General features: G+C 44.7%; 1 pseudogene; it reads right to left on the bottom strand.

Annotated features, from left to right (window-relative positions):
• Positions 1 to 23,470, bottom strand: part of LOC141204951 (uncharacterized) — a 35,249-nt pseudogene that overhangs the window by 5,027 nt on the left and 6,752 nt on the right.

Below are 23,470 nucleotides of genomic sequence, written 5' to 3' on the forward strand. Positions count from 1 at the left end.
TACGTCGCCTGTGTGTCCATTTTAGAAAGTCAGCTACAGCTTCCGCCGCCCTTGCAGTGTTTCAGCAGCGTTTGCAGCTTCCGGCTCACAGACTGGTGTGTGATGTCCCCATGCGTTGGAACTCTACACTGCAGATGTTGGGAAGGATTTCTGAGCAGAAGAGGGCAGTTTTTGAGTACCAGCATCAACAAGGCCATCGGTATTCAGTTCAGACTTCACACATAAGACCTCAGGAGTGGACATGGATGTCAGACATATGTACCATCCTCCAAAACGTTGAGGACTCCACCAAGATGGTGAGCGGCGATGACGCCATAATTAGCATCACCATCCCGCTTCTCTGTCTTCTGAAACGCTCTCTGCTCACAATCAAAGAGGATGCATTGCAGGCGGAGCACAATGAGATGGAGCCAGCCCTGCCGCCAGCGTTTTATCAAAGCGGGTTTTTAGTGCTGCTGGTGGAATTATAACTGATAAGCGCATCCGCCTGTCAACTGAAAATGCTGACAGGCTGACTCTTATAAAAATTAACAAGGGCTGGATTGGGCCAGACTTCTCAACACCACCGAATGATAGCAGCGTAACATAAACTCCAATCCAGTGTCTTTTTTTGGGAGGTGTATTCCCATGCACCTTCTCACACCCACACATGGGTATACGCTTCCTGATTTTGGCTATTTGCTCTTGTCCTCCTCCTTCTCCTCATCCTCCACCACCATATCACCAGGGTGACCATGGTCCGTGATGCAACATACACATAATTTTTTTAAAGGGTGTTTATGATGCCCGTAAAAAAATTTTTTTATACAGTATGTTCATGTATACCCCCCAGGGGTAAATGTTTGTCAGCCCATACACTTAGTGCATGGGCATTACAAGTATAGGAGGCCTGCTCCTTTCTAATGGGAACATTTTTTTATGAGGCCCTCCTCCATGTCTCTTTCAAGGGGCATTGAATTGCCTCCAAATTTTTGGCAGCCCTTGCATTCACTGCATAGGCCAACACTATGGGAGACTCTTTCCTTTCTAATGGGAATTTGTCGTTACTGTGGCCCTGCTCCATGTGTCTTTAAATTCTTAGTGGTGTTTTTACTAAAATTGGTCAGCCGTTGAACTCACTGCATACCCGATAACTGTATAGCAGACCCTCTCTTTTCTAATGGGAACATGTCGTACCTTGTTATTGTGGCCCTGCTGTATGTGTCTTTAAATTCTTAGTGGGGTTTTTCCCAAATTTTGGCAGCCCTTGCAGTCACAGCATGGGCATTACCTCTATAGGAGACCCACTCCTTTATAATGGGAACATTTTTTTTACTGAGACCCTCCTCTATGTCTCTTCAAAGGAGTATTGGGTTGCGTCCAAATTTTTGGCCACCCCTGCAGTCACTGGATACGCAATAACAGTATAGGAGACCCAATTGTTAATAATGGGAACAACACAGCATAGCCGGCTGATGGCTCTCTAACAATAGCTAGGGTCGACTGCTGGCCTTTTAAGAATAGTAAGGGCCATCTGATGTCACTATAAAAATAGGCTTTATGACTTTCAGAGTCCCTCCATCATAAAGAAAACAGGATGTGTCTGATGATGTGTCAGACACCACATTGCCAGATAAGGTTGTAAAATGTTAAAATGACATTTCCCGGTGAATGCATTTGTCTTAAAAAAAAAAAAGGAAAAAAAAAAAAACAATAGGATCTTTCTTTAGTAAAAAACCGGGGTCACTAATTTAACAACAATGTAATCACATTGTTCAGCTCATGCACCTCCTCCTCCATCTCCGAAATGACCACGTCAGTCACAAGCTGACAGCATTGCAGCACTGCCTTGGCCAAGCGGCAACAGGCTGTGCTGAAGATAACATGCTTAATTGACAAACCGCCCAGCACTGCAGAGTTGTTGAAAGCTGTAACACAGCAGCCTGATCTGTGGCTCTCACCGCTGAACATACAGCCAGGCATGGTCGTGTGTGACAATGGGCGGAACCTGGTGACGGGGAAATGACAGCCGGGGTAGATACGGTTTCCCTCTATGCCAGTCCTTTCACCGAGCTAAAGAATATGGCTGTGGTGAAATACAACTCCCACTGAGAAGCTGTTTCAGATTGCAAAAACATTGTGCCCACCACAGGATTTGATTCTGAGGGCTAACCTTTCTCACCCGCTCAAGAGCCCCATAGCGGCTGCAAAGTTAGCGCTATCATGAACTCTCCTGAGGTAGAAGCCAAGGCACACCAGAGGATTCTCTGGTGGGACTGTCTAACCCTGCCAAGAAGCAGTCCTGGCTAAGAAAAGTGTGTGGGGAGGTTCCCGGACACTCTATGGCTGTTTTTTTTCTGAGGAGGAAACACACGCAAACACGGGGAGAACATACAAAGTCCTTGCTGATGTTGTCCTTGCTGGGATTTGAACCCAGAATCCCAGCGCTGCAAGTCTTCAGTGCTAACCACTGATTCAATGTGCTGCCGTTCACCCTCTAATATCTAACAGGCTGGAAAAACTTGCACCTACTGCCACTCTATCTTCAGCTCCTTTGTGAGAAAATGTATTTGGGCAGCCACTCAATCTACCAAATAAAATTCCTGAGAAGGAAATTGGGGATGGATTCGCTACTGGTACTGGGGGCAGTGCTAATACCATGGCGTTGTACAATAGTTTGCTGGAAATATTCCAGGCTGGTAGGAGGCAAGCAAATTCCCACAGAAAAGTACCAGCAGTAATGTTCAGGGACCCGCGCTTGTAGAAGAAGGAGACAACACCGGGAGAAATAGTGACGGCTGGGGACCGAGTATGGACACGAGGCATGAGGCATGTGGTTGTGAAAAGCTTCTGCCTCCACGAGCCTAATAGGCCACATTTCAAGTGCAAAAAGCTGACCAGAAATCTGGCAGTTTAGTGTTGCGGCCTGTGGGTGAGTGGGTGGCTGGCTGCATACTTGCACTTGCATTCCAAGTAACAGAAAACTAAGCAGATAGTGGCCTCTATCATCATCATGGCCTCACCTCGGCACTATGAACTCTCCTGAAGGAGAAGCCAGGGCCGGCCGGAGGAGTCTCCGGTTCTCTGGTGAGCCCGTCCAACCCTGCCGAAAAGCAGCCCTGACTAAGAAAAGTGTGGGGGAAGGTTCCCGGACACTCTATGGCTGCTTTTTTAATGTGGATCGGCCATGCTTATGCATGTTATTTCTCAAACCGCATTACAGATCAGGCCATTGTCCAACTCTGTATTCAAGAAATTAAATGCGCAAAGAAAGATGTGTGTGTGTCAAAGCACCACCGACAAGTGCGAGATGAAGTTGGATGGGCTGCCATTGCTTCTGCAATAAGTTGCATTACAGAACTTCCTGGGAGAAATGACACGCAGGGTAGATATGGTTTCCCTCTATGTCAGTCCTTTCACCGAGCTAAATAAAACTCTCAGCAAAAAAAGTTGTGAACTGGCTCCGTACCGTCCCTGGCCACATTCACCTGTCCACGTGTTTGTGGTTAGGCGGTCCTTCCCAGTAAGTGCACTGGGGAGGGCACGGGTAATGTTGTGGGACCCGTGCTTGTGGAAGGCAGAGGCGATACCGGGAAATATAGTGGTGGCTGGGGACCGAGTATGGACACCCGGCCGCCGCCGGCATGAGGTTATGAAAAGCTTCCGCCTCCATGAGCCTAAAAGGCCACATTTCAAGTGCAAGCAGCTGTCAAAAATTTGGCAGTATAGTATTGCAGCCCGTGGGTGGGTGGCTGCCTGCATACTTGCGCTTCCATTCCAAGGAATGGGGTAGGGACAACTGAACGCTGCAGTGGGACAAAGACGTGGACGGTGATTGCTGCAAGTCTGCAACGACAGGAGCATGGCGGGAGGCATCTTCGCATGCTCCAAGGATCACTTATGATGGGCACACTTTTAGGCAGTGACCTGAAAGTCAAAGATGCTTCCAGAGGTCTTCCCATGTCTTTTCAGAACTGTATGCGTCTGATGATGTGTCACACACCACATGGCCAGATAAGGTTGTAAAACGTTAAAATGACATTTCCTGGTGAATGCATTTGTCTTGGTTGAAAGTAATGCAAAAGTGCAAAAACGCATCAAAAACGCTACGTGTGAACATAGCCCAAGGTGTGGAGGAGTATTTTTGGTTTTGGTTATTTATTTTGCCTTCTATACAAGTCATTACCCTGGAAAGGATGTTCCTTAACATATTTCCCAAGAAAATCCATTTTGTTTTTGTTTTTGTATGTTTTATTGTGAGTCCGTAAAAGTGCCGTAATACTCTGACAACGTTGTTGACAACAGTGACCTGGGAGTCAGAAATGCTTCCAGGGGTCTTCCCCATGCTGTTCCCATGTCATTTGAGCACTGTTCCCATCGATTTGGGCAACTTTTAGGCCCTCTGCAGACCACCAGGGGAGCCGCCTGAAAAATGCTCGAGTTTCCCATAGACTTACATTGGTCTCGTTGCTCGGGTCGAGCACCCGAGTATTCCAATTTGCTCGACCCGAGCAACGAGTACCCGAGCATTTTAGTGCTCGCTCATCACTAGCCTTAAGTGATTGGGGGGCAAAAGGGGAGTCTTCTGAGATATTATTGAACACTTTGGCTAAAAATGGTACTAACAGAGGTGCAAACATATTATAAAATCTATTATTGGATCCATCTCCCCCAGGCCTCTTTCCGATAGGGAATGATTTATTGGCCTCTCCTATCTCTTGTTCAGTGAAAGCTTTGTCTAGTATCTCCTGCTCAGGGGTCTGTAAGGAAGGAAAGTCAGTGTCCATAATATATTTGTCAATTTTTGTTTCAAGAATATTAGGTGGCATGTCGTGGTATTGTCCATGAATATTATATAGCGAACTATAAAAGAAACTAAATGCTTCCGATATGTCAATGGGGTTATGAATTTCTGGCACGGGTGCCCCTTTTATTTTGGATACGTATGTCCTTTGCATCCGTGGATGTAACCTCCTTGCCAATAAGCGACCACATTTATCTGCGAATTCGTACGAGTACCTTCATTTGTGATCTTCGAATTTTGTATACGTTTGATCTAGTAAAGACCTTCCCTCCTTTCGTTTTTCAATCAGATCGATTTTATGAAAAAAAAAAACAAAAGAATTACCAACATTTTGTTTTTTTGTTATACAAACATTGCGAGAAAAACAATAAAAAGAAAGAAAAACCAGTAAACAATACAACAACCGGTTTACAATGATATAAATCCCAATATCGCTCTATAGTACAATGTTTTGGAAAAGTAATTTTACATTTGTACATAAATATCTGAATACTTCCTGACGGCTTTTTTTCCCTATTGGGACATCAAAAGAAAAAGAATATATCTGTGTGGACTGAGACAATTATTATTTGCTGACACCTTAGGTATAAGAATATAAATTACTGGTTTACTGTAAGGAAATGAACAAATGATCCAGTATAGTATTTCTGAGGTTTTCTGAAGCAATACCTGGGGTAATTAACCATTGCTCCCATATGTGTATGAATTTCTTGAGAGCGTTCCTTTTTATATAAGATCCCCTTTCCAAGCATAGAGTGTTATTTATCCTGGATTTTAGTTCTGTTATCGTTGGGGGAGAATTGTCTATCCAATGTAGTGCCAACAACTATCTGGCTTGGAATAATTTTCTCGAGGTAGCTACTGCCATATGGGAGTCTGGGTCTACGACCTCTCCCAGGAGTCCTAGGATACAGATTTTAGGTTCCAACTGAAGTTGTATCCCAGATACAGATAGTACAAGAGCGATCACCCCCTTCCAGTAGTCACCATTATTTACACATTCCCACGTCATATGCATCAGGTGGGCGTCATTTTGACCACATCTAGGACATGTGTCATCTGTTTGTATTTCAATTTTAAGTAAAATACTTGGGGATCTATATACCCTATGAATGAGAAGAATTCGGGACAATCTTTGTGACTCTGACAATGAACGTTTCGGTGTCAAATCCAGTATTTCCCCTATTGCTCCTCAGATAATTGACCCACACCCTCCTCCCATTTTGTCTTAACTATCAATATTATCCAAATGTAGGGCAAGTAACTGCCTATAAATAAGGGATATTAGACCTTTTGTATTCAACGATGTAGTAATGGTATCTATTGGGTGATGTCTATCAATCAGTATGGCGTTTATTCTAGTTGTGTACTATATGCAAGATGTATTTGCAGATATTGATAAAACACCCTATGCAGAAGGTTAAAACCTGCCTTTATTTGTTCAAAGCTCTTGAATAATCCATCCCTCAAGAGTTGTAATACCAAACTTATACCCCTATCCTGCCACTCACTAACACTTTTTAGTTTCTGTAGCTCTGGTAAGTTATAGTTGTGCCATAAAGGAGTATAGTTTGTGTACTTTCCAATCCCCAGAATATTTTACCCCTATCCCGCGCCTTATATATTAACTTTAGTGTACAACATTTTAAGTCATTTTCTCGAGGAGGCCCCATATCTAGTACCGAGAATGGAAGCTTCCACTTGGTTCCTTTCCATAAGTAGGTGCCCTGAAATTACACAATATTTTCAAGTACCCCATCCATGAAACTACTTTAGCTCTCTTCTAGCATTAAGCAGGTCTACATATACCTGGAGGGAAGCAGATCGTTTATGTTGTTTGTCAAGGAGATCAATCCGCTCAAGCAAATGGGAGACTTTAGCTGTTCTCTCCTTTTTTTAGCATTTATCTATGTTTTATTATTATCCCTCTGAGGACACATGTGAGTGCTTCCCATTGAAATGGTAAGCTAGTTTCATCATGCTCATATATGTGAAGGAGTCTATAGTCTCAACAAGGTCTGAGACACAGATTGAGTCTTTCAGCAGATTATCATTTAGGTTCCAACATCTGAAGCCTTGGTGGAGTCTGGTAGAATCAGATTACAATATACAGGAGCATGATCTGACCATACAGCAGTTCCTATCTGAGATGTAGGTTGCTATGTAGGCAACTGACGACTAATTGAGAAAAGGACTATATGGCTATGCATATTGTGTAAAGGAGAATAATAGGTATAATCCTTTACGTCTGGATGTAGTATCCTCCATACATCGACCGGTTGAGACCAAAGCACAATTAGCAAAGCTTTTATTTGTGTTTTAGATTGGTGACTCTGGTCCAGGGACGCGTCTAAAGAAGGATCCAAGACAAAATTAAAGTCACCTCCAATGATGATAAGATCCTCCACAAAATATTTTAGTTTAAGTAATGACGGCATGTCTTAATTTGGTCACAATTAGGGAGATAGAAATTTGCCAAAGTCAAAATTTTGGAGTAGATGGAGATCTTAACAAACACATACCTCCTCTCCGTGTCAGACAGTGTTTCTACAATAGTATGCAGCAGTGATCTGTGGCGGCCTATACTCAGCACCTTAGACTTCAAAACAGCATTTTTCTGGGACGCCAAGATGAATAATATCTATTAGTAATCTGAGGAATATGATCGCCTCTAAAGTGTGACTCCTGAAGAAAGAGAAAATGTACATGCTGTTAATGCCTACGATAAAACACTTGAGCTCCTTTCTCTGGAACATTAAGTCCTCTGACATTTAATGAACAAGTTTTGAGTTGTGCCATATTATATGAAAAAAATGGGGAATGGAAGAGAGAAAGATTAAAAGAGGAAGTATAGACGGTAGATAGTAACGTCTACCTCTCAGTGTCTAAGAAGTATAGATTATGAATATATCAAAACAGTAGGAAAATGCGAAACAAGCAGATCCCAATGCAAGTCCCTAACTGGGGGTTGTCTTTACAGGCGTAAGGTCAAACTTTCAGTTCTAGGATTCCTATTAGGTGGAACCATGGAATATAAAGCAAGTAATGTAATACAGCCTGATATTACAGTAGTATCATGTGAACTCAACTTATATGCCGGTCTAAGATCTTATGTGAACTTAGACATTCTATATAGTGGAAGAGTGGCACCTAATGCTCTATTTAGATATATCTAATTATATGCTTAAAGAAATAAGTAAGCATCTGCAAACTGTCTCTCATCAGGGAAGACAAGATTCATTTCAGGAGCTCATATGATTGGCAGGTTCCTTTCCCATCTGTCGGCATCACCATCAAGTTCCTGATCCATTGAACGCCTTCTGTGACGTGCTGGTACTCTCTGGGGCAATGGTAGAACAGGTGGCCAGTCAGATATATGGAATGTCCAGGGCATCACAAATAGGTCTCATGTTGCTTGGATCTTTGAAAATATACAGCTGGAATGGGTACCCCCAGGAGTACATCAGGCCATTTTCCCGGATGGCATCAAGTAGTGGTTTCAATACCCTTCTTTTAGCAAGAGTCATTCAGGATAGATATGTGATCAATTATATGCATTTTCCATTGAAATCACCAGGACCCAACTCCTCTGCTTTCCTCACAATGGCCTCTTTTACATTGAAAAAATGTACAGTACAGACCAAACGTTTGGACACACCTTCTCATTTAAAGATTTTTCTGTATTTTCATGACTATGAAAATTGTACATTCACACTGAAAGCATCAAAACCATGAATTAACACATGTGGAATTATATACTTAACAAAAAAGTGTGAAACAACTGAAATATGTCTTATATTCTAGGTTCTTCAAAGTAGCCACCTTTTGCTTTGATGACTGCATTGCACAATCTTGGCATTCTCTTGATGAGCTTCAAGAGGTAGTCACCGGAAATGGTCTTCCAACAATCTTGAAGGAGTTCCCAGAGATGTTTACCACTTGTTGGTCCTTTTGCCTACACTCTGCGGTCCAGCTCACCCCAAACCATCTCGATTGGGTTCAGGTCTGGGGACTGTGGAGGCCAGGTCATCTGGCGTAGCACCCCATCACTCCCCTTCTTGGTCAAATAGCCCTTACACAGCCTGGAGGTGTGTTTGGGATCAATGTCCTGTTGAAAAATAAATGATGGTCCAACTAAACGCAAACCGGATGGAATAGCATGCCGCTGCAAGATGCTGTGGTAGCCATGCTGGTTCAGTATGCCTTCAATTTTGAATACATCCAACCCAACAGTGTCACCAGCAAAGCATCCCCCACCATCACACCTCCTTCTCCATGCTTCACGGTGGGAACCAGGCATGTAGAGTCCATCCGTTCACCTTTTCTGCGTCGCACAAAGACACGGTGGTTGGAACCAAAGATCTCAAATTTGGACTCATCAGACCAAAGCACAGATTTCCACTGGTGTAATGTCCATTACTTGTGTTCTTTAGCCCAAACAAGTCTCTTCTGCTTGTTGCCTGTCCTTAGCAGTGGTTTCCTAGCAGCTATTTTACCATGAAGGCCTGCTGCACAAAGTCTCCTCTTAACAGTTGTTGTAGAGATGTGTCTGCTGCTAGAACTCTGTGTGGCATTGACCTGGTCTCTAATCTGAGCTGCTGTTAACCTGCGATTTCTGAGGCTGGTGCCTCTGATAAACTTATCCTCAGAAGCAGAGGTGACTCTTTGTCTTCCTTTCCTGGGGCGGTCCTCATGTGAGCCAGTTTCTTTGTAGAGCTTGATGGTTTTTGCAACTGCACTTGGGGACACTTTCAAAGTTTGCCCAATTTTTTGGACTGACTGACCTTCATTTCTTAAAGTAATGATGGCCACTCGTTTTTCTTTACTTAGAATTTGTATTATGGCAAGAAAAAAGCAGCTAACAGTCTATTCAGTAGGACTATCAGTGCACAACACAACTGATGTCCCAACCCCATTTATAAGGCAAGAAATCCCACTTATTAAACCTGACAGGACACACCTATGAAGTGAAAACCATTTCCAGTGACTACCTCTTGAGGCTCATCAAGAGAATGCCAAGAGTGTGCAAAGCAGTCATCAAAGCAAAAAGTGGCTACTTTGAAGAACCTAGAATATAAGACATATTTTCAGTTGTTTCACACTTTTTTGTTAAGTATATAATTCCACATGTGTTAATTCATAGTTTTGATGCCTTCAGTGTGAATGTACAATTTTCATAGTCATGAAAATACAGAAAAATCTTTAAATGAGGTGTGTCCAAACTTTTGGTCTGTACTGTATGTGACAGATAATGTACCTTGGACGCTCAGGATCTGGGCCATGATTGCCTATTGTCCGGTGCGCCTTATAAATCTCCAGCTCCTTATCAATAGAATCACCAAGGATATTATGAATAATGATCGCAGTGTGGGCAGAATCACTTGTGCATTGATGCTTTCAGGTACACCCCTTATCCAGATATTATTGTGATTTTCTTGATCATCAACCATATTAAACAGGTGGTTTATTTACTGGCTGTGAAGATTCAGTGTTAGTTTCTGAGCATTATGATGGCCTCTAACTTGGACGACATTATCCTGTAATCCCTGTACCTTGTCAGTAAGCTGTGACAGGATAGAAGTGAGGGGACGTATTTCAGTATTGGATGTGGTCTCCAGCCTCTGAATATATTGCTCCATATCTTCTTTAGTAGGGATAGATGCAATCTGATATACAAATAAGTTATGTTGTTCCCCATATCAGAATAACCTGTGGTTGGGGGGTAAATGTCCCTGTGAAGCAAGCACTGCACAGTATGGGGGCTTTGGTGAGAGTACAGGGAGATTTGTGGAGCTATTTTCTTGTGAGGCCTACATTAAGAGAGAAGCTGGTGCAGGACATACAGCCTGGAGCTGTCTGGCATCATGAGGGTTAAGACTGCTTCTTTTTCCATGCTGAGGTGAGGCAGTAATAGCTCCGGAGCAGGAAGATAAGACCTTCCATAAGAAACACTGCATACCAGACATGCTGACAGAGGTGGAGGACCTCAGATTAGCCTCTGATCTCTTCTTTCTTTCCCATATCGAAAGTCATGTTTGAGGCTGTAAATTGCTTATAATTCCCCCAAGAACACGGTCTGAAGAGAGGGCTCTCAGTGTGTGCATTCTCTTGGTGCTATGTCCAGGCCATGTCCTTCCTGTTGATGTACAATACGTCTGAAGGTGGCGATGATTGGGAGCAGGATTGTGTGATGTAACAATCTTGTGGGATGTAACAGCCTTACGGAAAAGCGAGTTGTGACACCAATGGAACGGCGCCAGAACAGGAAGTGCGTATGAGTGTTTTTATTTTAACAAGGCCAAACATGAGGAATGAGAAGGAGTTGTCCTAGTAGTGGACAACCCCTTTATGAAGATGCAATTTTCGGTTAAAAATGAAAAAGGCTTCTCCCCTGTGTGACTTCTCTGAAGTTTATTAAAGGGAAGGTGCCATCAATTTTTTTTTTCTTTTTGTGAAAATAACATTATAATATTAATTTAAGCTTTGTAATGCAGTGTTTGCATAGATTGCAAACACTGCAACATGCAAAATATCTATATATAAAAAAAAAAGATTACCTATACTTGCAGCTAGGGGGAGCATCTTCCTGTATAGACCTCAAGCAGCTACAGTAATGCTTACTTGCATTACGTTAGCTGCAAAATTGGGGCAGTGTCCTTGAGACATCAATGTTTCCCTCCCCTTTTAGGTGTTATACTACACCCAAAAGTGGGGGAGGCAGAATAAAGACTAGAGACAATGCACCGCCAGTTTCTTGGTGACGGCACTGTGATCTAATCTCAACCAGCTGCTAAACAGGCAGTGGATCTCAGTATATTTACAGAAGAGCAAGCAGAAGGAAGACAACGGACTGTGGAGCAACGTGGACCTGAGGAGAAGAGCTGCACGCAGTGGAGAAGAGAGCAGCTGAGAGGCCAGGACCGAGGAGACTAAACAGTGCAGCGGTGAGGGTCCATAGCTTTACAGCACAGGCAGTGGAGGATGGGAGAATATGAGAGCAGAGCTTGGGGAGCTTGTGTGTGTGTGTGTGTGTGTGTGTGTGTGTGTGTGTAAAAAGCTTCCAGTTACATGTCCTCAGTGTGGAAGCTCTGGGCCACAATGAAATGGCACCTAGACACACCTACAGCTGTGAATTGAGCAGCCCACAGAGGCGTGCCCAGTTCACAGCTAATGTGGCTACAATGTTACAGATAGGGTCGGCATCCGACCGCTGAAGCCTATGTTCAGGGCTGCCGTATTTGAAGGAGTGTGAGTGTAGTGTAGTAACTCTTACACTCCTGAAAAGCAAGATGGCAGCCCCCAGTAGCTGCAAAACAAATTAATAAAAAGTAAACTATAAATACTGGGCACTTGAAAATATGTTATAACATTAAGGAATTTAACATTTCAATTTATTTTACATAATGTAAAAATGCAGCACCTTCCCTTTAAGAGTTGATTTCCGTGTAAACCATTTCCCACATTAAGAACATGAAAATGGCTTCTTGTCTGTGTGAATACTTTGGTGACTAAGAAGTGATGATTTCTTCACAAAACATTTCCCACATTCTGAACAGGAAAAAGGCTTCTCCCCTGTGTGAGTTCTCTTGTGCTTAACCAAATCTGATTTCTGGATGAAACATTTCCCACATTCTGAACAGGAAAAAGACTTCTCCCCTGTGTGAATTCTCTTGTGCTTAAGCAAACCTGAGTTCCGGCTAAAATATTTCCCACATTCTGAACAGGAAAAAGGCTTCTCCCCTGTGTGAGTTCTCTTGTGCTTAACCAAATCTGATTTCTGCATGAAACATTTCCCACATTCTGAACAGGAAAAAGGCTTCTCCCCTGTGTGAGTTCTCTGGTGATTAACCAAATATGATTTCTGGTTAAAATATTTCCCACATTCTGAACAGGAAAAAGGCTTCTCCCCTGTGTGAGTTCTCTGGTGATTAACCAAATCTGATTTCTGCATGAAACATTTCCCACATTCTGAACAGGAAAAAGGCTTCTCCTCTGTGTGAGTTCTCTTGTGCTTAACCAAATCTGATTTCTGCATGAAACATTTCCCACATTCTGAACAGGAAAAAGGCTTCTCCTCTGTGTGAGTTCTCTTGTGCTTAACCAAATCTGATTTCTGCATGAAACATTTCCCACATTCTAAACAGTAAAAAGGCTTTTCCCCTGTGTGAGTTCTCTGGTGATTAACCAAATATGATTTCTGGTTAAAATATTTCCCACATTCTGAACAGGAAAAAGGCTTCTCCCCTGTGTGAATTCTCTTGTGCTTAAGCAAACCTGAGTTCCGGCTAAAATATTTCCCACATTCTGAACAGGAAAAAGGCTTCTCTCCTGTGTGAATCCTCTTGTGCTTAACCAAAACTGATTTTCGGCTAAAACATTTTCCACATTCTGAACAGGAAAAAGGCTTCTCCCCTGTGTGAGTTCTCTGGTGATTAACCAAAGTTGATTTGCGGCTAAAACATTTTCCACATTCTGAACAGGAAAAAGGCTTCTCTGCTGTGTGAGTTCTCTGATGTCTGATTAAAATTGATTTCTCTGTAAAACATTTTACACATTCTGAACAAGAAAATGGCTTCTCCTCTGTGTGACTTCTCTGGTGATTAACAAGATTTGACTTCTGGTTAAAAAATTTCCCACACTTGAAACAAAAAAATCTATTCTCTGCTGTGTGAATGCTTTGATGTTTAAGAAAAGACTTTTCGAGGGAAAAACTATTTCCATATTCTGAACATGAAAATGGCTTCTTTGAATTAGGAGCAGTTTGTTTTTTAATGATTATTTTGTGACTTTGACTTTCCTTAGTAGTCAGTAATGATTCAGATGACAGATCTTTGCTGTGAAGGGATGATGGTATATCTGGAATAATGGCATTCAATTCAATTGTATCTTGCGGATTCTCAAGATCATCTGATTTAAAAATTGAAGATGTCAGCTGTTCCTCTGATCTCCTGGTACAGTCATCTGCCAAGAATAAAACCAATTATTATTTATGAATAACATATCCTTAAAATTTATATTGATGAACATTTCTATTTAAACTCTCCGTAAAAATGTACTTTATGTAAAAGTATCATTATTTACCAAGAAAACGTCACAGATAAATCAGCCTTACCAACACCAAATCAGATAACAAATGCACTAGCATTTTAGTGTTGGTTGGGTGTACTGGGGTGTCTGTCCATGTGGGGTGCACTTATATAGTGCTGGGCAGCCCTCCTGATCTAATAGTATAGACATCATCACTATCCTAAGCCAGACACTGTGCATCACACCTACCTGTGTGACTGGCGTCCTATGCAAGCTTCATCTGTGTGCATCTTTAATACTAGGCAACCACCCCCTCCATGAATTGGTAGGTTTGTGAGTGGTTGCGCCATCAGTATTTTGCACCTGCGCTGCCCCCACCTTTATCATGGGCATCTTCTGCATCCTGCTAGTGCATTTGTTATATGATTTGGGGTTAGTAAGGCTGTATCTTTTTCTGTGATTTTTTTTTAAAGTTTGCCTTATGTTATCCGACTTTATTCACCAGGACAATAATGTAACATACCTGGCGGCGTCCTTGCATAGTGGTCCATCTCCCACTGTGCAAGAGCGCGCACTTGATCTCCAGTCCAGTCTGCTAGCCTGGCTTCCCTCCATGCTGTTTGCTTGCCTCTGTTTCTGCTGCTTAAGGGCGGCGCCCGATCACTTCCTGTTTCTTGTACCTGCTGCGGGCACACCTCTTGTGCGTCCTCAGCCTATTGCTGTCTGTCACCTGGTATTTAACCCAGCTCCTCCCAGGAAACCCTGCCTGAGCATTGTGTTTCATTCAGTGTGCTCTTGCACTCTGAATGTGCCAGGTCCCTTTCTGTGTTTGCTTGCCTGCCTTTCCTGGAGGCTGTATTTCCAGGCCTGTCTGAACACGCTCCTAGCCTGTTCCTTCCGCCTTCTAGGGGCTGCATACCTCGACCCGCTCCTGTATCTCGTCTGTCCTGTCTGAACACGCTCCTAGCCTGTTCCTTCCGCCTTCTAGGGGCTGCATACCTAGACGCGCTCCTGTATCTTGCTACTGTGTCTGTTCTTGTCTGAATACTCTTCTAGCCTGTTTCCTGTTTTTCTCTATGTCCGTACCTTTCCTTTTTCTGCAGAGTCCGAACTCGTACCTAACTCCTGTTCGCTGTCACTGTACTCCCGTTTGTGAGTTTGTGGTCCACTCGCTACTTCACTGCAAGTACCCTGTGGGTATCTGGTTCTGCCTTTCCCTTCCTGTCTGTTCCGTGTGAACAGAGCCCTGTCCCTCTGCCCAGCCTCGCTCTCCGCTCCTGCGGTTCTCGTCCCGCTCTGACCCTTTGCTCGCTGCTCCGGCAGTCTCGCTCTGCTCTGACCCTTTGCTCGCTGCTCCGGCAGTCTCGCTCTGCTCTGACCCTTTGCTCGCCGCTCTGGCAGTCTCGCTCTGCTCTGACCCTTTGTTCGCCGCTCCGGCAGTCTCGCTCTGCTCTGACCCTTTGCTCGCCGCTCCGGCAGTCTAGCTCTGCTCTGACCCTTTGCTCGCTGCTCCGGCAGTCTAGCTCTGCTCTGACCCTTTGCTCGCTGCTCCGGCAGTCTCGCTCTGCTCTGACCCTTTGCTCACCGCTCCAGGCGGTCTCGTCCTGCTCTACTCTTGCTCACCGCTCCAGGCGGCCTCGTCCTGCTCTACTCTTGCTCAACGACCCTTTGCTCGCCTCGTCCTGCTCTACTCTCGCTCACCGCTCCAGGCGGCCTCGTCCTGCTCTACTCTCGCTCACCGCTCCAGGCGGCCTCGTCCTGCTCTACTCTCGCTCACCGCTCCAGGCGGCCTCGTCCTGCTCTACTCTCGCTCACCGCTCCAGGCGGCCTCGTCCTGCTCTACTCTCGCTCACCGCTCCAGGCGGCCTCGTCCTGCTCTACTCTCGCTCACCGCTCCAGGCGGCCTTGTCCTGCTCTACTCTCGCTCACCGCTCCAGGCGGCCTCGTCCTGCTCTACTCTCGCTCACCGCTCCAGGCGGCCTCGTCCTGCTCTACTCTCGCTCACCGCTCCAGGCGGCCTCGTCCTGCTCTACTCTCGCTCACCGCTCCAGGCGGCCTCGTCCTGCTCTACTCTCGCTCACCGCTCCAGGCGGCCTCGTCCTGCTCTTCTCTCGCTCACCACTCTAGGCGGTCTCGTCCTGCTCTTCTCTCGCTCACCACTCTAGGCGGTCTCGTCTTGCCCTGCTCTCGCTCACCACTCTGGGCGGCCTCACTCTGCTGTGTTTGTCCGCCACGTCTGTGGTTCTGTTCCTGAGTCCCAGTGTGTACTGGGTCCTATCCCGCCTGTGTTCCTACCTTCTAGTGCCTCCCTGTCTGCACTCTAGCCGTGCTTGCCTGTACCCCCCTGCCTGCATACCCGCCTGCCGGCATACCAGTCGTGCCTGCCTATACCCACCAGTCTGTGTGCCAGCCTAGCCTGTCTGTTCCTGTGTTCCCCGGTGTGGGTCAACAGCAGTGTCTGGGGTCTGTCCTGGAGTAGCACCTGGTCCCTCTGCTCGGTTCCCCCTTGGTGCACTGGCGTCGTATGCCGTCGTGCGACCCTGGTCGGATCGGGTGAATATTTAGTAACGCCCCTCCAGGCATTCACTCTCCGGCACGGTCCAGTGGAATCACTACATATACACGCACAAGCCGCTCAGCCCGGGCGTGTGCATTACAAATAACATTTCACAGACTAATAGAAGTCCCCTCTCAGGTCTATCATCTCTCAATGGAAAACCAGGTTTCCACATTATTAGTGGCTCAAAGACTCTTGAAAATCAACATGGCTTCCATAAACCAATCCAGCAAAATCCACTCTCCCAAAGTCAGATCTCCCCCTCGCTTCTGAGCCTTGCAGTGTGCCCAAACGACATTTAGCATCCATGTATTTGACATTACTATAGTGAGAAGAACCCACTTAATTGATGGTGTGTGTCTCCTGGAGAACAATCTGGGCACAATGTGTTGGGTAATGAAATTATATATTTGTAATTTTCAATCTCCAACATTTCCAGAAAGTGCCTGTGGAGTCAAAATAGTCACTACTCCTATAGATTATTTCACTGAGGGTTATAATTTCCAAAATGGAGTCACTTTATGGTGATTTCTACTGCTCTGGTTTTCTGCAATTTGGTCACATTAGGGCTTGTGCAAATGGTGGGTCCCATCTCCCCTGGGATCTGCTCCTTCAATGTCTGCTTCTGTCACCAGGAGCTGCCTTAATCATTCTGCAGGCGGCGCTGGTGATGGAAGAGACGTCAGAACCAGAAGCTCTGGGCGCACAGGCTCTGTCCAGCCACTAGCCACTAAGATTAGGGTTGCTGGGACCAGTAGTACCATCCAGTCAGGCAGTATGGGTGTGTGTGCTGTCCAGCCGGAGTAATCTGCTTCCTGCTTCAGCCAACTGGAAAGCACCGCACCCTACTAAAGCTGGAAGCATATTGCCGGAAGCTGCCAGATACAGCCTTGTTCTCCTCTGGTTCAGTCCTCTGTGCTCAGCTCCCGACTTGTGTATTTGTTTCCTGTTATGACCCTGGTAAGTTTACTGACTACTCTTGTGTGATTTTGTATTTTCTCTGACCTCCATGTTCTGATCTGACTACTTGACTATTCTTCTTGCCATCTCACACCACAGACCATTAGGTAACACTGCGGCCCAAGCTCAGGGGGTCTCTGTCTATGTCCAAATCCATGTAGAGGGGTTAAAGTGTGATGAGCAAGGCAAACCCTGAGATCTGGAAAATGGAGTAGATAGCGCCAAGCCTATTCGTGGTAGCCATCTTTTGAGCTGCCAGGTGACCACGAACAGTGTCCCCAATACATTGTGTCTGCAATCTATTAGCTAAGTGTCGCTCCTCCCCTTCTCAACCTGCCATGTGCCCAGACAGTAGTGTGCAACTGTATATAGGGTATTGTTGGATTCAAGAGAAGTTGGAATATAATTTGTAAGGTCCATTTGTTACTATTATCCTTTGTGAAGAATTCCAAAGTTATCAGCAAAGTGGCACACGTCAGATTTGAAAAATGGGCCCTGATAGGAACAAAAAACTGACTGCAGGAAGGGGTTAAATCAGAGTATTTTGGGAACCAACTACTGTAGTCAAAACTGTGAGTATAGACAAAAACACATCTACTGAAATGATCAAACTCATCAGTCTCCATCAGTAAGTAGTGAGTAACTAATGGTGAAATCTCTCTGGGGTTATTGGAGTATGGGGCTCGGTGGCTCTTGGGAATCTAAACTATAGTAAGGAACAATATTTTCTGTCGGATGAGTTTCAAGAAGAAATATTAGACGTTCAAAGAGAACTTTTTATAATACTGCAGAGCTGAGGTGTCTTAAATTTAGCTTAGAGATATATCATGGCACAGGTGTAATGTTTTCTGTATAGTTTATCACAGTCCTGTTTGAAGTTAGTCGGTTTTAAAAGAAATTGAAAACTCAGGATAAAGGGAAACTCTGTTGTTATTGTACAGAAATTCACACTTGGCCCTCACTCCACATTTAATGTTATAGATCATAAAAGTAAAGTTTGCCAAGAAAGACTGGACCTGGTCTTGTAGGGACCATATGAGAACATTAAATAGCACAGAAGGGAGAGAAGGTAGATTCATCCAATAAGATATCAGGGTTCTAGGAAGCCAACAGCATCATTACCCTCCGCTTTCTCTTACAGGCCCATCATAATATTTTTCTTCAAGCGATTTTCTAACTTGTCAGCACTTTCTATGTACGCTGTCATTTGGCTTTGTGGTTTACAAATCGGGGCAGGTAACGGTCAGCGTCTCCTAATCCCAGGGGGTAGGTGGATCCTCCAGGTTGTAAGTTCTATGGAAAAGGGCTTTCAAGGCCCAAAATCATTTGAACAGTTTTGGGTGGAGAATGTTTTGGTCTAGTGGCAAAATGGTGATCACACGATTGTGATACAGCCGGACTACACCACTGATAAAGCAGCCACAGCCGCTGACTGAGAAGAATCTGTGACTTCTCTGCATTTAGTGGTCACTACTCACCTGGGTAGTCATATGTAGGAATCTCCTCTTTACACCGCTCATCATCCCTCACATATGTCTCTGTAGTATCAATATGGGTCAGATCTTCACCCTGAAACAAATATTATAAAAGTCACAAATAGATGAGAAGTTATATCTATGATCAGCTCTAATCCTGCCATCTCCACCGTTCTCATTACACAAGTATAAAACATATAATACTGGTGGATAAATCACCACCGAACACAAGACCTTCACAGCCGTCTACACATCATAGGGGAGATCTCATGACACCTTCTCTCCATCTACCTGATGATCCTGAGGAACATTGGGATCTTCTTCTTTACAGTCATGTGGAAGAAGAGGATGGGAACATCTGTCTCGTGTTGTCCTCTTACTGGATATATCTGGAGGAAACACGTATAGGGACTGAATTCATTCTTTACATACAGATAATTATAGGCTGTGTGTATTTAGTCCTCTCTATTACCTGATGATATGAGGGTTTGGGGAACCTCCATCATGATGTCTTTGTACAAATCTTTATGTTCTTCTAAATACTCCCACTCCTCCATGGAGAAATAGACAGCAACATCCTGACATCTTATAGGAACCTGACACATACAATGATACAGTCATCCCCCCGATCCTTTCATAGTGTTACTGTATAATGTCCCAGTATTCCTAGCAGTGTCACCTCTCCAGTCAGCAGCTCGATCATCTTGTAGGCGAGTTCTAGGATCTTCTGGTCATTGATGTCCTCATGTATCAAGGGGTGAGATGGAGGCCCTGTGATTGGGCTCAGGGGTCTTTCCCATCCCTCAGACACAGGGGCCTGACAGCGTACACTAGAGGTCTTCTTCACTAATGTGTAATCCTGGTTATGGAGAGACACATTAATAAATCTCACTACAGACATTTCCAGAGTCCTCACCTCTCCAGTTCTGTCCATCTGTTATTCCCATAGATAAGAATGATGTAATGTGACGTCATCAGAATCTCTCACCTCTCCAGTAAGCCGGAAGAGGATCTCTAGGTTGAGGTGTAATATCCTCTCCACCATCTTGTCTCTGTCCATATCCATCTTTGATGAGTCCATAAGGAAAATTCTCTTAAATAGAAGATCTTCACTGAGAGGATCTGATATTGTAGGGACCTGAATGAGAAGATGATGAGCCTATGTAACATCATAAAAATCCTGTGTAATAATACAATTACTGGAGATAATAAAAGGAAACATATGAGGAGATATATTATTTTACAGTATTTAGTTTTCTTCTTTACATCTAGTAATAAAACCTATATATTTTAGGCCACAGACAGCAAGCAGTTTCTTTCTTGGAGTCTGTAGCTGAACACGTTTCTCAAAGACTCATCTGCCATAAAGCTAATTCTCGCCTCATTTACCAACACTGCAATCGGCATTAGCAATACTGCAGGAGACATTCAATACACATAATATGAGAAATAACTACTTCATGATGAGGACGACATTCATCTTCTACTACGGCTCTAGAAACATATTTAGCCAGAGTCCATCACTGACTACATCTTCACCGGTCGTCTATATGAATGTTTCCCGTCTTCCCCGGACTATAATCTTCTATCACGTTAGATCTCATGTCTGATTCACACACAGAAGTTTGAGGCCGACACATGGTAAGGTTTTTGTTATACATAGCAGGCCTATCCCAAATGGGTTCACCTTGCCATGGTGGGATAGCTTTCATGCTATTTTTGATCAAAAACAGTGTTGCTAAGAACCCTATTTTATTTAAATGCACTTTTGCTTTTAATTTATTTATTTACAGCATGCTTTATGACTATTTTTCTTCTTATAGGTTTTATTTCTGATTAATGGCCCTAGTAAACATACATTTATGTGCTGCATGGATACCAACTAAAACCAAGCTCAAATTCTGTGTTTTTTCATGGACACCATAGTGGCCGTGTGGGCTGCTACTATGGATGGTACGCCTCTAACTATCCAACTATCATGTGTTAAAAATCTCATAGGTCCTGGATTCATTAGTATCTGCACGAAGAATGGGGCTTAGTGAGTATTTATTAAAGGGAATCCACTCTACCGACTACCCCATGGCTGATTAAAGGGAATCTGTCACCCGCTGGGACTTATCTGACCTCTAATATGGACATACAGGTGATAGAAATGTGAATCTATACATCTATGTCTCATATTGGAGGTCTCGTGCAGAGGTTCTATTGTCCCGGATGTCCCCATGAAATATTTAAGTATTGCAGGTCTTGCCCTACGTGCCAGTTAACCACTCCTACATCTCACTTTCGAAGTCACCTCGTGCCATTTGCCCATTATTGAAGTGCCGTTCGAGAGAATTGATATAGACTTGGTCGGTCCCCTGGTTGAATCTGCTCGTGGGCATAAATATATATTGGTTATCCTGGACTATGCCACACGCTATCCTGAAAAGATTCCACTGAGAAACTCCTCTGCAAAGAGTATAGCCTGCAAGTTGGTCCACGTGTTTTCCCAAACAGGCTTACCAAAGGGAGATACTCACCGACCAGGTAACTCCCTTTATGAGTAAGGTGATGAGGGAGTTATGCAAAGTCCTGCAAATCTCCCAACTGAGGATTTCAGTATACCATCCTCAGACAGATGGCCTTGTCGAACGGTTTAACAAGACTCTGAAGAGTATGCTGAGGAAGGTCATAGAAAGGGACGGTAGAAACTGGGACTGTCTCCTACCATATCTGTTCTCCATCCGAGAGGTTCCACAGGCCTCTACAGGGTTCTCGCCATTCGAACTCCTGCATGGCCGACATCCGCGGGGTCTCCTGGATGTCGCAAAGGAAACCTGGGAAGCAGAGGTCACGCCCCACAGGAGCGTTATCGAGCACGTCGCTCTGATGTAGGAGATGATTGCAAAAGGTGATGCCCATCGTAAAAGAACATCTCCTCCAGACACAAGAAGTTCATGCCAGAGTCAACAACTGGTCAGCCAGAGTGAGGCAACTCAATCCGGGAGACCAAGTCCTCGTGCTAATTCCTACGGTGGAAAGTAAGTTCTTGGCTAAGTGGCAAGGGACATATGAGGTGTTGGAAAAAGTGGGTGAAGTGAACTACAAGGTTCATCAACCGGGACGACGTAAGCCATACCAGATATACCACATCAACCTCATCAAGCCGTGGCAAGACAGAGAAGCTGTGGAAGCTCCATGCTTGCTGGGCAACCCAGAAGGTGACGTTGGCGCAATAGCGGAAACGCTAATGAAGGCTGAGAAACAGCAGTGTCGGGAGTTGCTGCAGAAGAACCAGGATCTATTCTCGGAATTGTCGGGCTGCACAAGGTTCATAGAACACGAGATTCTGACGGAGCCACATGTGCGGGTGAACTTGAAGCCCTATCGGATACCGGAGGAGCAACGAGAGTTGATCTCCAAAAGAGGTGGCTCGTATGCTGAAGCTCGGTATCATTGAAGAATCCAAGAACGGTTGTCGAGCCCGATCGTCTAGGTCCCAAAGCCCGATGGTGAGTGGAGATTCTGCAACGACTATCGGAAGTTGAAAGAGGGCTCCAAATTTGACGCATATCCCATGCCATGCGTCAATGAGCTGATCGAGAGGCTTGGGCCAGCAAGGTAAATAACCACCTTGGATCTGACGAAGGGATATTGGCAGATCCCCATGGCACAGGGAGCCAAAGAGAAGACTGCGTTTTCTACGCCGGACGGATGCTTCCAGTATATCTAGATGCCGTTTGGACTGCAGGGGGCCACTGCAACCTTCCAGAGAGCCATGGATCGCATGCTTGCATCCCATAAGAAATATGCCGCAGCATACCTGGACGATATTATTATCTTTAGACCAGACTGGGAGAGTCATCTGGAAGAAGTCCAGGCTGTGTTTGATGCTCTGAGAAAGGCAGGGTTTTCAATAAACCCGAAGAAATGTGCCATGGGGAAATAAGAAGCCAAGTACCTCGGATATGTAGTGGGTAGAGGCAAGATAAAACCCCAAATTACTAAAGTGGACCGCTGTAGAAAAAGCAAGTCAGAGCCTTCCTGGGAATCGTGGGATACTACAGAATTCATCCCAAACTTCGCCATGATGGCCGCAACCCTGACTGACCTCCTTTAAAGGGACAAAATCAGCCATGGACAAGTGGACTGCAGAGGCGGAGATGGCCTTTCAAGAGATGAAACTGGCTCTGTGTAGGCAACCGATCCTGGTTGCCCCGGACTTCAAGAAGGAGTTTATACTCCAGACAGATGCCTCAGATGTCGGTTTAGGAGCAGTCCTTTCCCAGGAGATACACAGGGAGGAGCACCCTGTCCTCTACCTGAGTAGAAAGCTGTCCTCCTGCAAGAAAAATTATTCAGTCATAGAGTAGGAGTGCTTGGCCATAAAATGGGCAGTGGACACCTTACGGTACTATCTGTTAGGTCGAAAATTTAAATTAGTATCCAACTATGCCCTACTCAGATGGATAACGGAAACAAAGGGAAAAATGCCAGGGTCACCCGCTGGTTTATAGCCCTACAGGACTTCCACTTCCATGTAGAACATAGAGCAGGGAAGCTACATGGTAAAGCCGATGCCCTCTCCAGAATCCCTTGTCTGGTAGAAGAAGGTCCCAAGCCCCATGGCTTAAGGCAGAGGGGGGATGCATGTAAGGTGGCTAATGGTCGCGTAGTCGATGGGAG

Source organism: Phyllobates terribilis, unplaced genomic scaffold (genome assembly GCF_046119375.1).
Source record: "Phyllobates terribilis strain yellow unplaced genomic scaffold, ASM4611937v1 Scaffold_136__1_contigs__length_4911898, whole genome shotgun sequence".
Taxonomy (NCBI): Eukaryota; Metazoa; Chordata; class Amphibia; order Anura; family Dendrobatidae; genus Phyllobates; species Phyllobates terribilis.